This window comes from Gossypium raimondii, chromosome 11, assembly GCF_025698545.1.
Source record: "Gossypium raimondii isolate GPD5lz chromosome 11, ASM2569854v1, whole genome shotgun sequence".
Lineage (NCBI taxonomy): Eukaryota > Viridiplantae > Streptophyta > Magnoliopsida > Malvales > Malvaceae > Gossypium > Gossypium raimondii.
In genome coordinates this window covers 14,757,523-14,769,652 of record NC_068575.1, presented here as the reverse complement: position 1 = coordinate 14,769,652, position 12,130 = coordinate 14,757,523, and positions in this window count along the sequence as shown.

Genomic DNA, 12,130 nt, shown 5'->3' with positions numbered 1-12,130 from the left:
TCTTCAACCTACTCTACTACTGCTTAGGGAGATAAGGCTGGTGGCTTCGATTTGCTATCTTCGATCTGTTCCGCTACTGCTTAGGAAGATAAGATCTGCAATCTTCAATCTATTCCACTTCTGCTTCAGGAGTATAGGTAACTTCATTGATCTGTTCTCTGGGGAACATGGCCTGTAAAATCCATTTCGTAGACCTATTTATGCCTAGTGTTTAAAATATTATGATCGGAATGAATCAAAATTTCCTAACTAGATGTATATGAATGATATTTGCATGAATGCAGAATGCCATGAGAACGATTCATTTTCAATGTTTGGGTTATCATCCCTTGTTGTTATCAAGGTTTTATTGCCAACAAGTCAGAATGCTATCTTGCTCGGCTGGTAACACTCATCTCTTACTTAGCCAGATTGCCCCCCACTGTAATCTTCAAAGTTCAATCCGCTGTACTCTTCAAGGTTCAATCCGCTGTACTCTTCAAGGTTTAGTCCACTGTAATAAAATTTGAACTATCTTCCTCCCACTGGGTATAAGATCTGACTCTTTCTTAACCTCTCCCACTGCAATTCGGGGATATAGGATCTGAATCTCTTTGGTCTCCTCCACCATTCCAAGGGTGTCGTACCAAATGTTTATGCACAATTGTAGTACTTTCTCTTCCGAGAAACCTCTTTTTATCACTCGGTGATCATTGCTCGTTTGTTCATTGAAGCTTTGTCATCAACAAGACATTTTGTTGTTTTGTTCAATCCATGCTTGGACAACAAAATCTGAAAGGATAGTCTTAATTTAGACTTTTCTATCTTAGACATTTCAACCTTTAAACTTGGTGTGCTCTAAACAATAGTCATGTTTCAGGTTCCTGTATTATTTAGAAACTTTTAGAGTAATATGCAAAACTCCTTTTGCTTGAATACTAACAGCCCATTAATCTTTATTTCAATGGAAAATGCTTGAAAAAGATTATCACAACAGATAAGAAGAAATTTTATTGAGAGCACAGCTCGAAATGAATAAATTAATCAAGATAGAAAATTTTGCTAAGATACAAAAATGAATAAGATGAAAATAGGTGCCCCAGATATCGCAGCATGAGCTTCTCCGCACAAACTTCTTGAGGACCCGTTTGAACTTGATATGTGTTTAGAAGTCCTAGAAGACTTTGTTGATGCCCTAAGATGTAGCATCTCCCCTTCTTGCTAATTCAGAAAGGACAAGACTACCGCATGCCCCACCTTTGATAAAAAATTTGAATTGCCCTTTCCTGGGCTTTCAATTCAAAACCCCTTTGGTTTTAAGGCGCCCTTTGTGGGTTTTCACCTTGGCCTCTCCTTTTTCTTTTTCTTCTTTTCTTTTATTTCTTTTCTTTTTTTCTTTTTTCTTTTCTTCTTTATTTTTTGTTTTTTTAACATTTTTTGATTGAATTCGCACTCGTAGGATCAGGTAAGTTCTTGCTATCCTTTATGGTTAAAATCAACGCTTCTCCAGATAAAGCCTTCCACATAGGTCCTTTTCAGTTTGATATCCTCTTTCTTCTAAAGTCTTTTTTTGTATGGGGAGGATTTTCTTTGATATTAAGTCCCCTTCATGGAACTCTCTAGGGCAAACCTTCTTTGGTGAGCTCACGTCTTTTGTTTTTGGTGCATTTGACCAAGACAGATAACTTTGAACATTTCTCCTCAATCGGGATCTGACCCAACACTCGGAGAGAAGGAATCTTGACATTAATAAACAAAACTGCGATAAGCCAATGTGTTGCCCCGACAGCAGTTTTTCTTCATTTTTTCTTTCTTTTTTTCTTTGCTCCAATTGTGCTGTGCATTTTGTGGCAAAATGTGTTAACCTTGAACAGACTGCAAACTTCTGATATCTTGCCGCTGTTCACTTTTAGTGCATTGTCAGATATACTCCTTTTTGGCATTTCATACTGACATGATTTTTCAAGAATTCGCAGACTGTTGACTTTGCGACATTGGTATATGAAGCAGCTTCTGCCTACTTAGTGAGGTAATTGATGACCATAAAGATAATCGTCAAAAACCTTAGGTGAGATCGGCCCTATGACATCTGTGCCCCACATAGAGAAAGGCCATGGCTTCCATTGATTCTGTATAAGGTAGAATCTTGTTTTCCTGTCTTTAACAAATCAGGAGATAAGCTACAGTCTCAGTTGTCTCCAAAGTCTTGAAGTTTAATCTGGACACATATCTTGCTCAAAAGGAGGTTCTGAGTCAATAGCAGTGTCAGTCATATCATTGATATCTGAAGACCTGTTATAGGGACAAAAGTAGATCCAAAGAATAAAAGAATCTAAGAATATTTATTTGTATAGTATGATTATGAATGAATTGGAAGCAATAAAAGAATATTTGCTCGAAGTGAGAAATAAATATGCATTTTATTGAAATAAAGATGTTGGACATAAGCCTATCTCACAAAAAGATTCTTATTGTCCCTAGGCTTAGAGTAATAACCGTGTTTTGGACATTACTCCGAATCAGCTCTAAAAAAAATACAGGGATCTCTTCCACAGTCCCATTACTCAAAACACCCCCAAGTATGTAAGGGTAAATATCTAACAAGGTCTTTTTTTCAATTGTGTCCTCACACATGGCATTGATGTGAACGTCTCTCAACACTTTTTCGTACGTCGCATTCACCCCCTCATCAATATAATTGGGTAGTAAATTTCCTGTTCTGGAGGACTCATTGAATTTGACAATGCCCGTATTGAGAATCTCTTCGCTATCTTCTTGAATGTGGTGCAGTTTTCTATTGAGTGCCCCGTGATTCCACATATGCATCAAATAGGCTTTGATATAACTCTTTTCATGACATTGGTATAGGTGAACTGAGGCATTTCCATATCTGTCTTCGTATAAGACTCTCGTTTTAAAGGGTGCTGATGGCTAGTCATTTTTGTCTTTGACTGGCCCACAATGATTGCTTTTGAGTAGCCCCTGTTATACTTGTCCGCATTATCCCCCTTATTCCTCTTCTTCTTTGAAGCCTTTATAGTATTTGGGTATTCTACCCTCGCTTGTTTTGGATCATCAGAGGCAAAAGGCTTAGCTAGATTGCTCCTCAGATTGGATCCTGAGCCTGTTGAGAAAATCATCGGTGTCAAGGTACTGGTCTAGTATTGTGTTCGTATGTTAACTATTTCCCGTTGTGGATATGAATTTGGGGTGCAGCCTGGAGGATATGTAGGGTCCTCATTATCATCCCATAGTGGACCATTGGGTTTTTCCTTTTTTCTTACCCTTTATCCAATAACTGAGTTAACTGACCCATCAGATTTCTTTGGACTTCTAGCATCTGATCCTTCATATCTTTTTGAAATTTGGTCAATTACTCTTGCATCTGTATTTGGCTTTGCTCTAATCTCTCCAAATTTTGGTCCATCCTTTTAGTTTTTCTCAGATACCGTAAGGGTGTTGTTTTTCAGATTAGCTGAAATAATTTTACTCAATTAAGGTCTTTTAATGATCCTTAATGTATGTGATGTCATGCAATGCAAATGCATGAAATGAATGCAAAAAAGACATTGACTCTAATTCAATTCCTTTTAGAAAACTTTACTAAAAAATAAATTTCTTTACATAAAGCGGGTGCATGTACGGCCTCGCCCTCATATTCCAAGAAACAACATCGATCTTCCTCTTTATTCGAATGTTTAAAATAAATCTTGCAAATTTCCAATGGATGCCACTACTAGCTCCTTCTTGCTTGATCCTAGTTGCCACCCATCGTCTGCCCATCATCGTAATGCTCATCAGCTTCTTTAAGGAAGCCGGAACATCGGCGACTCTCAAATAATTAGCTTGAATCTTTGGGCCACGAAGTAAAATCATGTACTCTTCCATCACTTTTCTTTTGTTGTGTTTCTTGGAATGTATTCGGGCAGCCATATTATCTTCCACTTTATCAAGGAATCCATTTTCCATGACAAGCTTTCTAATTTAGTAATCAAACTTGAATCAACATCTTTTTCTAAGATGAAAATGCAATGCAATCATAACCAAAACAAAACGAAATAGGTTAGTACAAAGCAAAAGCAAATAAGAAAAATAGAGTACCTATTCGGGTAACCACTTAGGGGTTTGAAGTGGTTCTACCTAGGGTTGGACTCCTAAGATCCTCTACATGTGGTTTGGTTCTAAAGCAAGGGTACCCGAACCAGCAGATTCCTCGATCCTCACCCATTATAGGCTCATACGGACCGAGTTCAGTTCAGGGGAATACATTTCCCTATGGCTGCACGGAGATGAAAATCTCACGAAGACATAGGTACGGATGTATCCCGAAAGTGATCCACTATCCTGCACGGAGGTGAAAACCTCACGAAGGACTAGTTTCTCACTCCCACTTAAAAGGGTGTAACCAAGCAGTTATGTAATGCAATATGTAGAAACATATCGAAAATTCAAAATAATAGAGTAATTACAAATCGAAGTAATGAATATCGTAGCAAAACCGATGGAATGCAACAAAATAATCATAAATTTAAACCAAGTTTTTGGGTAACCTCTAGAGATTCGGTGTAATTCTACCTAGGGTAGGCTCCTATGGCTCATTATATGCAGTTCGGTTCTAAAGTAAGGGTACCTGAACCGACAGATTCCTCGATCCTCACCCATTATAGGCTCACATGGACTGAGTTCAGTTTAGGGGAATACATTTCCCTATGGCCATGCGGAGATGATAATCTCACGAAGACATAGGTACAGATGTATCCCGGAAGCGATTCACTATCCCATGCGGAGGTGAAAACCTCACGAAGGCGTAGTTTCTCACTCCCACTTAAAAGGATATGACCAAGCGGTCATGCAATGCAATGCAATGTGCAGAAATATATCCAAACTTAAACTAACACAGCGATTATAAATCATAATGATGAAAATCGTAATAAAGACGAATGAAAATACAACGAAAGGATCGTATATTTAAACTGAGTTTTCAATTTTTGACAAAAAGACAAAACATAATCAACTCGTGGCTTGACTCTCTTATTTTGGGTCCCCAGTGGAGTCGCCAAGCTGTTAACACCACTTTTTTGATGAAACGGGATCAACTTGGGTTTTGAAAACGAAAACGAAAACAGGAGTCGCCACCAATCCTTTTTTATAAGGTTTGATTGGATCACATTGAAAAGTGGTTGCTTTTAATAAACGATTCAATTTTATTAAAACAACAATTTTGGTCTACAAAATTCAGAAAAACAGGTTCGGGAGTCGGTTACGTACGAGGAAGGCTTAGCACCCTCGTAACGCCCAAAATTTGTACATAATTGATTAATTAGTGTCTTAGTGTCAAAAATTGAAAATTTTAAAGAGATTTAAAATACGATCCTTTGTTTTAAAAACTTATATAAAACAAATCACTCGTTAAAACCCTCTCATTTCAGAAAGAGAAACTGTCATACCTAATGAGTTAGGGCATGATATTTCACTTCCTCAAAAATAAGCTTGTCCAAAAAACTCATGCAATAAAATTTAAAAGGATATTCAATTGTTTAAGTCAGATGAAGAAATCATAGTCCAATACGTTAGGGCACAATTTCTCAAAATTCTAAACATTAAATATTGCCTTTATTTATTTTTTAGAAAAATTCTCGTCTCGAGAAAACAACGTGTTATATCTAATGCGTTAGGACACAACGTATTGAATTCCCGATAATAAGGTTTCATTAATGTTTTTTGATTAAAGAGCATTCTCGATTATTTAGATTCAACGAAGAAAAATGGAACCCAATACGTTAGGGCTCAATCCTCTCGAATCTAAACACAAAATTTTGCTTATTCAAAAGTTGAAACTTATGCGTCGAAATAAATTAATCTAATTCGGAATAGTAGAAATGAAACACGAGATTAATATGCATACAAAGCAATATTGAATGCGATAGTAAAAAATAATACAAGCAACAACAATAAAAATGAATGGATAAAGAGGACAAATTAATAACACATAGAATAACGAGCATAATAAGCAAGTAAAGTTAATATATATATATATATATATAAATATATAATGATGAAAACGTAAATAAATAAACAAATAAAGAGAATGAACAAAATTATAAAAATATAAAAAGGATATATATGTGAGTATACATATTAAAGTTTAAAATGATAAAAATATACATATAGATACAAGCAAATATGATAATTTATATATATATTTAAAATATATTAAAAATATGTATGTATATGTCTACACAAATTAGAAAGTACAAAATATATAAGAACGTACATATATAAATATATACACTTATAAAAATTAAAAAATATGTATATAGATATAAATATATGTATACAGTTATAAAATATGTAAAATATAAAGGTAGGTATAAATATGTGTATTTATAAAATTAAAAACGATATATTGATATATACATTAAAAATATGTGTATGAATTATAAAATATAGAAAATACATAAAAAAGAAATAGATTTTAAAATATAAAGAATATGTATAAATATGTGTATATATATTTATGAAAATAAAAGAGAATACATGTAAGTACGTATATATATATATATATAAATTTAATATGTGCATGTAAATACATACATGTATATAAATTATAATATATAAAAATATAAGCGTATATATGTATATCAATATTAGATATGTATATATGTGTGTATATGTATAGAAGCAATTATATAATAATAATATAATAAGAAACATATATATAAAATTTACATAGTAAGTATAAACAAAAATATGATGATAATAACAATAATAATAATAATAATAATAATAATAATAATAATAATAATAATAATAATCATCATCATCATCAATAACATAACAAGAATAATAAAAAAAAGACTAATTTGAATTTTAAAACCAAGATTGGGGCACAATCAGAAATAAAACAAAAAGAGGGACCATTCTGAAAATGAGCATAACATGGAAAGGCCGAAGGAGAAATTTCCCCACCCTGAAAACGCAACGCTTTAATGCGGACTTGATTGAAACAGAAATAAAATGGGAGATAAAATTTAAAAGGAAATAAAATATAAAAGACGGACCTAATCGAAACACGCTTAAAATGCGGAAGGACCGCGCGCGCAAATGTCCCAAAAGTCCAAAACACGTGGATCCTCACGGTCGGGTCGGGTCATGCTTGGGTGCCCTATACGGCGTCGTTCTGAGGCCACTAGAGCAGGCCTCAAACGACGCCGTTTTGCGTCTGTTATAAAAGTAAACATTTTTTTAAAGAAAATCATTCTTCCATTCTGTTTTAGCAAAAACAGAAAAAATCTCATTCTCCCAACTCTCTCTTCCTCTCCAGACGCCGGCCTAGCTCCGGCCAAGGGTACCGGCGCGGTCGCCATCGTTGTGACCCCTTTTCAACCGTTTTAACCCCGAGTAACCCCGATCTACCCTAAAAACTGGCTAAAAATCGTCAAGGATCAATAGAAGACCGAAAAACTCTTCGGTTTCCTCCCCTCTGGCCACCAACAAGGTAAGACCTCCTTCTCTTTTCTTTTATTATTTAATATGTAATCTTATATATATGTGCTAAATAAAACAACAAAGAAAATAAATAAATCAAGAGACAGAATGAAGAAGAAGAAAGAAGAACAACATTTCTTCAAATTTTCGATTTTTTATTGATTCATCCACATTTTTTTTTTAAAAATCCTCCCTTTGATTACATTTCATTAGGCTCTTATAGCCGTTTACATATTTGCTTTTTGCTATTGTTTGTTTCTGCTATCTTTGCCTTTTTCTTGCTTCTGTTTTTCTCTTTTTTTTTTTGCAGGCAAGATGAAGTCAACGAGAGGAGTCTTTGCCATTTCGGTGCAAGGCACAGCTGGCGGTGGCAGACCTCGGGCGTTGTGCGCGTCGAAGGTGCACATGGGCGATGTGCTTGCTGAGCGAGGAACCCTAGGGTTCCCTGATGTTGTTTAATTTTTGGGCCTAATTGGGCCGGCTAGGGTTTTGAAAATTGGGCTTCGGGATTGGGTTAAAATTTTGTAAATGGACTCTTTTTGTTTATTTGGTTTGGAGGGCCGGGAAAAATTGGGCTACTACAATTATCATAAGTGTTATCATTCAATAGTTTGTAGTTTATCACCGTTCTGGGTTTTGTCCTACTTGTTCTGAATGATTATTAAAAAAAAATGATGCACACCTATGTTTTGATTCGCTTCTTCATATTAGTTTCATCTTTTCTAGTTCAGTTATTTGTTGTTTATACCATTTTAATTCTTGATTTGATGCAATTGTAGCGTTAGCTCTTATTTCTTTATCTTCGTTTATAATTTCTAGTTTGTATTCTATTTTTGTTTTATCCCAATGGGCTAATGGTTCTTCTCCTATTATCCCTAATTTTTCTAGTCTACTCTGCATTTGTTCTTCTCCCATTTCTTTTACAACTATAGGTATTCGAGCTATTGTTTCCATATTGTTGGGCTGTATATATTTTTTTTCAAAAAGTGTATTCTCCCTTTATCTGTCTATGGATTATCAAAATATGTTCCTTTATATGCTTGGTTTATGATTCTATAAGACTCTTGTATTTCTCTTCCTAAGGGTCCAGGTAATTTATTTATTAACTTGTTTTGAAATTCTTTATTATATATGTTCTGAGATGTAGCAGTATAATGTATGTAGTCATTTAGGAAGTACATTACATCTAACCAATCATCTAATGATAATTGCTCTAATTTTCTTACAGCTTCTGATTGCTGGTATCGGGATCTCATTGATAGTTCTGATGCAATTATTATGTTACTTACAACATTTACAAAATTATTAGGATTTGCTCCTAGCTGTATAAGTTTACTCTATTTATTTTCATTTCTACTTTTAAAATTATCCCAAATACTTTCGGCCATATTTCTTTTCAAGTATTTATGCATCTCTTCCGAGGTATGCTTAATATTATGTTCTAAGTTTTTTATTGTCATATTTTTCCATTGTTGAATTTTTGAAAAATAAAAGTTGCTGCTAAGTTTTTATTCTATAAAGAAAAGGATTAGTGATGGAGACAGATGAGAAATGAACTGATTTCAACATTTTATTAGTCTCTAATCAAAGCCTTTAAATAGGTAAAATTCCAACAGCTAATAGCTAGGAAATAGGAATCCCATACAACAAAATATTGAAATTAGAGGAGTAATAACAGTAAAATATTGATAAATTATTAACAGATTATTTGCACAAGACATGATCTTTTTAACCAACTACTTGATTCAATCAAACTCTACACACACACATACAGCTTTAACAAACTCTCCCTTAAACCAAAAGCTCGCAAATATTTGGTTTAAAAGATTATAGCTTCAAACTGATGGATCTTCCAAAGTGCAGACACCAAACAACCTTATTAACTTTTGAAATGAAGCTCTCTTTAAAGGTTTAGTGAAAATATTAGCAATTTGGTATTTACTCCTACAATAAATCAAATCAATGACGCCATTATTTGTAAGATCCCTCAAATAATGGTACTTCACATCTATATGCTTACTTCGGCCATGTAAGACTAGATTCTTGGAAAGTTTGATTGCTAAATTATTGTCACAGAAAATTATTGTTGCTCATTGCTGCAATAAGTGTAGTTCATCAAGTATTGTAATCAACCAAATAGCTTGACAGGCACAAGTTGTTGCAGACACAAACTCGGTTTCAGTTCTAGATAAAATGACAATTGGTTGCTTTTTTGAAGACCATGAAATAGCCCCTGAGCCCAGGATAAATGCTTAACCTGAAGTAATCTTTCTATCATCTTGATCACCAGCATAATCATTGTCTGTAAAGCCAAACAAATCTGATTTTTCACCCTTTTTGTAGAACAGACCATAACTAGCAGTACCTTTCAAATACCGAAGTATTCTTTTTGCAGCTAAAAGATGAATTTCCTTTGGGCACTCCATGAACCTGCTAATAAGACTTACAGCATGCATAATGTCTGGTCTTGCTACAGTTAAATACATCAAGCTTCCTACCATTTGCTTGTAGATGGTGCTATCAACCTTCCTCCTTTCAAGATCTCGAATAAGTTTCATGCCCACTTTAATAGGTGTGCAAACGAAGTTGCAATTCTTCATTTGAAACCTATCCAAAATTTCTTGCACATATTTCTTTTGAGAAATAAAAATTCTAGCAGTAGATTGTACCACTTCAAAGCCCAAAAAAAATGAAGCATGCCAAGATTAGTCATATCAAATTCAATCATCATAGGCTTCTTGAATTTGTTAAACATGACAACATCACTCCCAGTAAAAATAAAATAATCAACATATAATCAAACAATAATAATTTTACCTCCATCACAAACCTTGGCAAAAAGTGTATGCTCATATGAACACTTTAGAAAGCCTTCTTTTAGAAAGAAAGCTTCGATGCGACTATACCAAGCCCTTGAGACTTGCTTCAACCCGTACAAAGCCTTCTTTAACCTATACACCTTTTGCTCATTTCCATGCTTTACATATTCAGGAGGTTGCTCAAAATATACTTGTTCTTTCAAATCACCATGTAAAAACGCCAATTTCACATCTAATTGGAAAATAGGCCATGAATTTTAAGTTGCAAGAGGCAATCACCAGCCTGATTGTATCATGACGAGCAACAAGGGCAAACACTTCATTGTAATCAACACCAAATTCTTTCTTATAGCTTTTAGCTACTAAGTGCGCTTTGAATTTGTCAACCTCGCCATTTTCTTTTAGTTTTGTCTTGTAAACCCACTTCACACCAATTGTTTTGTGCCCTTTGAGAAGATCAGTCAACTCCCAAGTGTTGTTGCATTCAATGGTTACCATTTCTTCATTCATTATTTTTTCTCCGTTTGGACTCTTTTACGGCTTCTTTAAATGTTACTGGATCACAATCTGAAAATAAAGTAAAATGTGCAACTTCCTCTTTATTAATTTCCTCTACCACAAAATTCTCCATCTATGCAGGTCTCCTCCTGTTACGTTGAGGACGCACATTTGCTGGTTCAGCGGCTTGCTGCTCACTTTGCACTTGCACTATTGGCCGCTGCCTTCCATCTTCCTTATCACCATCAAAACCAGCTTGTATTTGTTGTTCAGTTTTGTCTGTGTCCCAATTCCAAAACTGATCCACAACGAACACCACATTACGACTGATAACAATCTTCTTAGTGATAGGACTGTACAATTTATACACTTTTGATTTCTCACTAACACCAAGAAAAAATGCATTTTTCTCTTTTGTTATCAAGCTTTTTCCTCTTTTGATCTGGAACATGGGCATAGGGAACACACCTAAATATTCTAAAATAATCTACAGTCAATATTTGATCACTCCAAGCTTCTTGTAGTGTGATATTTTGAACAGCTACGGTTGGGCTTCTATTCAAGATATGGATGCTCCAATTGGCTGCTTGCTAAAAGGCTTCAGGCCATGTTCAAAATTGTACGATTCTTCCTTTCACAGATGTCATTTTGTTGAGGTGTGTATGTTGCTGTTTGTTGCTTCTTAATTCCTTTCTTAGCACAAAAAATAACAAATTCTTCTTAATTGTATTCTCCACCACGATCACTATGCAGTACTTTGATTGGAGTCCCTGCTTCGTTTCCAACTAGAGCTTTGAAACTCTTAAAGGCTGTGAGAGCTTCAAATTTTTCATGCAAATAATAAACCCATTTTTTTCTACTAAAATCATCAATGAACGATATAAAATATCATTTACCTCCATTTGACGTAGGAGTGATCGATCCCATAAGTCTGAATGCACAAGCTCCAACGCCTTCCTTGCTCTCCATGAATTTCCTTTTTGAAATGGTTCTTGAAGTTGTTTACTGATGACACATTCTTCACATACTTGAGAAGGAGTTCGGATGTGTGGGAGGCTTGTCACCACATTCTTTTGCTGTAATATTTTTAAACCTCCAAAATTTAAATGCCCATATCGAAAGTGCCAAAGCCAACTTTCATCTTCCAACTTTTCAGAGAAGTATGAGTTGGTAACGATGTAGAGGTACAATGGAAACATTCTGTTAGGTGTCATATCAACTTGGGCAATTAATCTCAATTATTCATCTTGTATTTTGCAAACTCCATCTTTAATGGAAATCTCATATCCCTTTTCTTATAATTGGCCAATGCTCAACAAATTTGTTTTCAAATCCAGAACAAAGAG